A 6,515-nucleotide genomic window follows, 5' to 3' on the forward strand; every position below is an offset into this window, starting at 1 on the left:
ACCATCTGTATCTATATTAAGCTAAACATAAATTCATCCTGATGTCTTGGATCTAACAGATCTTTCTAGTCTTTTCCACTCACTTACCCACAACCTCTCACTCCAACAGTGAGAAACCTGGCTCCCACCATCGGCCATCCATTTATTTAATTGTTCTATTACAATCTAAATATATAGCAGTATCAGAGCTGTGACCCCACACCCCAGGGGAAACCGTGTTAGAGTATAGTGCTTATGTATAATGTCTTTTGCCTTTATATTTATAGACTGTTCATTTCCAAAGTTACTTAGATTAGCAACTTTTCCCCTTTCAGTGAGCTGTTTTGTACATTTGTAATATAATTAGATGATTAGATTATTTTGTCACATCCTGCATGCCATCCTAGGATCTTTTAGTCTCTTAAATGATGTTTTTAAAAATTTGCATACATTAAGAGTTATTCTTTGTGGTATAAAGACCATGATGTTTTTTAATTTCTATATTTGTAGATATTACTTGTGCTTCAGTGATTCATTAGTAAATTAAATCATGTACACAAACATCTTTGATACGTGGTTTGGTGATTTTCCAGAGAATAAGACTTTCTAGAAATATAGTCTGGACAATTTTATATATATATATATATATATATATATATAAAATTTCTTTTCTCCTACTGTAAAAAGCTTGATTCCTAGTAACATTAATGAATTACTTATTTGCATTTTTCTACAATATAAATAAAATAATGAAAATAATAGTATCAACATTTCTACAAAAAATTAGATTACTAAGTGTACTTTAAGACTTCAGTTTTTATGGTCACTTGAGAATGGCTACTGAGGATGAATAGTCAAAATATTGTATTTTAATGTCACTTCATTAAACTGATAAGAACAGATACTACACTTGATCTTAGCCAAAAGGCTGAGAAGCGTTATTTAATGTCACTTTAATTCACATCTCTATGATTATGTCATCAAGTTGGTACACAGGTACATTTATTTCAGTTTGTTTGCAAATCTTAGCGATTGCTTTTTAAATGTAATTTCATTTTTGAGTATGGAAACACAAGTGTATAAGAAATAGAGACAATATTTAGATAAATCTCACTTCTCTTCCAAAAATAGCTGACTCCCCCATGTTTTTTTACCTCCCCTACGATAACCTTTTTATTAGTTTTGAGGTTATCTTTACTATCTTTCTCTTTGCATAAAACAGCAAATGCACATTTCTTCCCATTTATTACACAAAAGAATCACAGTATGTATCATGTTCTAGACCTTATTGATCCCACTGAACAAATTTCACGGAGCTCACTTTATATCATTGTAGAGAGATCTTTGCCATTCTTCCTTCTTTTTTAAAAAATGGGCTATTGGTGTTCCTTCTTGTGAGTATATCATGGTCTGTTCAAGCAATCACTATTGATAGGAATCTGCCAGTATAAATAATATCTCAACAGGCATAGTTGTATGCCTAAGTCATTTTGTGCATAAGTCATTTTTTATTTTTGAGTTATACTTTGGAAATGATTTTTCTTGGTCAAAGAGTAATGTGTGTTTACTGTCCTAATATGGCCAAATTCCTCCATACATGTGGAATCATCATGTTTCCATAAGCACTGTGGGGAAGCACCTCTTTTCCCATAGGGTTCTCAATGAAGTATGCTGTGAAACTTTTGGATTTGGCAGACTGATAAGGGAGAAATACTATTTCAGTGTAGCTATAATATTCAATTCCATTATTTTAAGTGAAGTTGATCTTATTTTTGTATGTGTAAAATATACTTTCTATATTTCGCTTATTCTCAGACTTTTTTGGAGGGGTTTTTCCCTTCAATTTTTAAGACCTTCCTTACTTTTTTTGGAAGCGTTATTATTTTTTTTTTGATAGAATTCGAAAATATCTCTTGTAGTTTGTCCTTTTCATTTTACTTTCATTTTAGTGGGGGAATATTTGCCAATCAAAATGTTTCTAAAAATACTTTTCTATAGTTAAATGTATTGCTATGGCATTTTATTATTTTGGATTTTGACTTCTAGTTAAAAAAGTATGCCTCTCACTTTTTAAAAGTATTCACTCATATTTCCTACTAGAGATGTTATTGAGTCTAGTTTTTATATTTAAATCTCTGATTTGTTTAGATTTTATCCTGGTATACAATGTGAAGTATGGGTGTGATTTGGTCATTTTTGTAATAGCTGTTTCCCACAGTATCCTTTTTCCCTATTGTTATAAGTTGAATTGTGTCCTCCTAGAAAGAGAGGTTGAAATCATAACCTTGGGACTTCAGAATGTGACCATATCCATACAATGTGACTGATGTCTCTATAAAAGGGGAATCTGGACACAGAGATGGACACACACAGGGAAGACACAAAGAGAGACACAAAGAGAAATGGCCACCTAATGCCAGCAAACAACTGAGGCTTCCAGACACTGGGAGTGAGGCCATTTTCCTGGAGCCTTAGGAGGAAGCATGGCCTTGCCTATGCCTCGATTTCAAAACTTTGGCCTCCAGAGCTGTGAGACAACACGTTTCTATAGTTCTGAGTCACATAGTTTGTGGTACATTTTTATGGCAGCCCTAAGAAGCTAAAGTACCCACTGATTTGAAGTGCCATCTTTCTCATACCCTATACTTTCACTGGCAACATGGGTGTGCTTACGAACTTACTATTTTGCTCCATGTGAACTATCTGTCTACTCATGTATCATTACCACAGTATTTTAATTAAAGGTGGTCTCCATTATGCCTTAATATCTGGTAGAGGTACCTCCACTTTTTTTTTCTTTTTACAGTTTTACTCCATACTCTTGCTTATTTATTTTTCCACATGGAAGTTATCAAAACAACCAATTAAGCAAACTAACTCACTCCAGGAAAAAGAAGCTGATATTTTTATCAGGATTGCAATGTTTTCTGTTTTAAGGCTCATTTTAATCAGCCTCTTCAACCCACGCCCCCTGGGCCCTATCTCCCTGTTAGTGCTCCCAGCTCAGCGCCTGCAGTTGCTTTGACTTCAGAAGTGCCTCCATATGCCCCTGAAATACTCAAATTCCTTGGCTGCAAGCCTCTCTGAAGCCTTTCCCACCCTCGGAAGCACTTCTGGGGGCGCCTGAGCAGCTCAGTCAGCTAAGCATCCCACGCTTGATTTAGGCTCAGGTGGTGATCTCAGGGTCTGGGGATTGAGCCCTCATTGGGCTTCACACTCAGCATGGAGTATGCTTAAAAGATTCTTTCCCTTTTCCCCTTTCCCACTCTGTCTATCTAAAATAAATAAGTAAATCTTAAAAAAAAAAAGAGAGAGAAACATTTCTGGATACATGCTTTGTTTCCATAGTATGTATTAAATGGAATCGTATTGCCTAAATATAAATTTTAAAGTTGTAAAGCAAGATTTGTTATAAATGGTCTGTAATGCAGACTTCCAACTGACTTGGTATATAATTTAGGTAATATAGTATAGGGAATTGAGTGCTGGATGTGCAATTTTAAGATCTGCATTCTGATAGTCTATCGATCTATATATAGTATAATTATATATCTATAATTATAGATAATGTAATTATATTACATAGTATTATACATTTATATGATATGATATATTTATATTCTATTATATATACTAAATACATATTATATAATTATAGTATATAATACATAATTTATATCATATAATTAGTATAAATGTAGTATTATAGTATACATAATTATGTTATATAATATATAACTATATATAATTAAACTAATTTTATAATTATATATACTCTAATCATATGTATACTATACTATATTTATACTATAAATAGCATAATCATAAAATTAGACTAATTACATAGTTATATATTATATAATATAATTTTACACACTATAATACTATATTCTATGTTTTATATACACCGTCTTATTCAAAGTTTTATGTACTAAAACAGTAACTTTGGAACAGCTTCCTAGCTTCTCACATTTTTTTTTTAAAGACGTATTTATGTATTTGAGAGAGAGAGAGAGAGCACACAAGTGGGAGGGGCAGAGGGAGAAGAAGAGAGAATCTCAAGCAGCCTCCCCTCTGAGCAGGAGCCCGACGCCAGGCTGGATCTCATGACCCTGAGATCATGACCTGAACCAAAAACAAGAGTCAGATGCTCAACCCACTGGGTCACCCAGGCGCCCCTCCCCACTTTTTATAATCACATTTTAGAATCTAAGATCAAGAGTCTCACTCACCAGATTATTGGGAGAATGACCTAATCAACAGTTCCTGCTGGGATTTCTAGCTCTCTAGAGCTATATCCCTGCCTCTCTCCTTCCTGTCTCAATTAGCTTCAACCACAGAGGTCTCTTTGCTCTTCCTTAAACAGGTCAGTCTCATTCCTGCCTTAGCCTTAAGGCCTGATCATCTGCTCCTGCCATTGGCCCTTGCAATTTTATTTAACTTACCCTCTCATCTCTTTTAAATTATAAGCTCCAGTGCACTACATCACATGGCCTTCCCTGATCACGTCTGCACACAGTGGCTTATCTTCTTAGTCACTCTTTAATCCTTACCCACTTTATTTTTCTTCATGGTACTTATATATATCTGAAGTTGTATTACCTATTTATTACTTGACTTGGTCTCTCTTTCACTGAGATACAAGCTTCCTGAAGAGAAAGATGTCATCTTCTTCACTGTGATAGCCCCTGGCTATCAATCTTATAACAATGTATTAGATGCTTAATAAATATTTGTTGAATGAATAAATCAAAATGACATTGTGTGTATAAAATGTTTGGAACATAATAGTTGTTTAATGGACAGTACCTTCTTTTTATTATTTATCTTACAACAGTGAATTTTTATTGTAGTAACACTGAAGACACATGTAAAACATACTTTATTCCTTCCCAAAAGTCTAGATTCTTGACCTCTGGTTAATAAAGACTTATATAATCTGATTTCATTGGATGAAGTGCATGTTTTGGGTATTGTGTTTCCCTTGCTTAGACCCTTTTGCACTTGATAAGAGGTCATAGAATTTTTAAAGGTCCCTTCCCTGTCATTAGTCATGCTGATTTCTTGGGTTCTGGGTACGCTCATGTGTCCAATTATATCTGGGATGTTTGCTTTCCAGATGCCAGCAGAAACTACATCTCTGTTTTTGCTCTTCACAAGTGGATATCCAGCCTCTAACAGTGCGTCCCTTGGTGGTTATCATTTGGCCAGTCATGACTTAACGGTGCTCTCAGCTGAAATGGAGGATATTCAGGCAGGTTTGACTTCTCCATTCTTTAAATGGAAAGGTCATGGCATCACTGATTTTCCTTAAGATTTTTGCAGAAATAGTCTAAGACTGAAGTAGAGAATTGCCTGTCCTATGGAAAGTTTAGAAGTGTGCAATTTGGGAAAGTTTCCGACCAAGCTTGACATTTCCCTGAATTGTTAAGACCCTGGCACTCAGGACCAGGGGGAGACATGGAATTTGGCATCTGCAGTCATGGCCCTTTTGACAGATATGATGAGAGGGTCTAATCACCAATGCCGGAGAATTTAAAATGCCAAGGAATAGGGCGAGTGTCAAAAGATTGAGAAAGGAACTAACATTCCCCAGACATATACTGTGTACATGGCACAGTGCTGGGAGCTAGGTCAGGGGCACTTATGTAGCTTTCAGAGCAATAAACGCCTGACAGTTCTAATAATGCTGCCTTAGGAATATCCTACTGCTTTAACTCTTAAGCCATGCTATGGCCTGAATGTTTGTGTTCCCCCCAAATTCATACATTGAAATCTAACCCCCCCCCCCCAGATGCTGGTATTAGAAGGTGGAGGTCTTTAGGCAATGGCTAGCTCAGGATGGCAGAGCCCTCATTTAGTGCCTTGCCTCTTCCATCATGTGGGATTATACTGGGAAGAGTACCGTCAATGAGGAGGCAGGTCCTCACCAGACACTGAATATGCTGGCGCCATGATTTTGGACTTCCCAGCTTCCAGAAGTGTGAGAAATAAATGTTTGTTGTTTATAAGCCAACCCAGTTTAAGGTATTTTTGTTATAGCAGCCCCGATGGACTAAGACAAACCCTCCTTCTTTACTGTGTCTGGTGTAGTGGTTCCCAAACTTTAAACGTTCATGTGTACTACCTTTATTACTTTGGTCACATTTGAGTACCACCGGCACTGTAATTTATTTATTTAGTTAGTTATTTTTTTTAAATCAACTTTACTTTAATTTTGTAAATCAGTTTATTGTAAAAAAATATTATACTGGTCATAGAAAGTCACTGTTAATTAAAAATTATTGTCATAACACCTAAAATTACATCATATGTCACCAGTGAACCCGAGTCCTTACCTTATTTGAGAAAGACTGGAATCCTTGACATCAACTCCAGACTATTTGAATGACAGATTTGGGCTTTCATATCTTGTCTGACTATATTATGATACTGGGTCATCCAGTTGGTGTGAGCCCCAAATTGTCTCTTTCTCCTTCTACTTGCCTTCTATCTCTGCAACTGCAAAGGCAAAGCCCTTGGGGTTCCATCTTCCT

The 6,515-nt window shown here is 35.7% G+C and overlaps 1 pseudogene; it reads right to left on the bottom strand.

Moving 5' to 3' along the window:
* Positions 1-820: 820 nt before the first annotated feature.
* LOC114198728 (U2 spliceosomal RNA) lies at positions 821-919 on the bottom strand (annotated as a pseudogene).
* Positions 920-6,515: the final 5,596 nt, after the last annotated feature.

This window comes from Eumetopias jubatus, unplaced genomic scaffold, assembly GCF_037043125.1.
Source record: "Eumetopias jubatus isolate StellerSeaLion01/CBP00866 unplaced genomic scaffold, mEumJub1_p1.0 scaffold_2, whole genome shotgun sequence".
In the NCBI taxonomy this organism is placed as follows: Eukaryota; Metazoa; Chordata; class Mammalia; order Carnivora; family Otariidae; genus Eumetopias; species Eumetopias jubatus.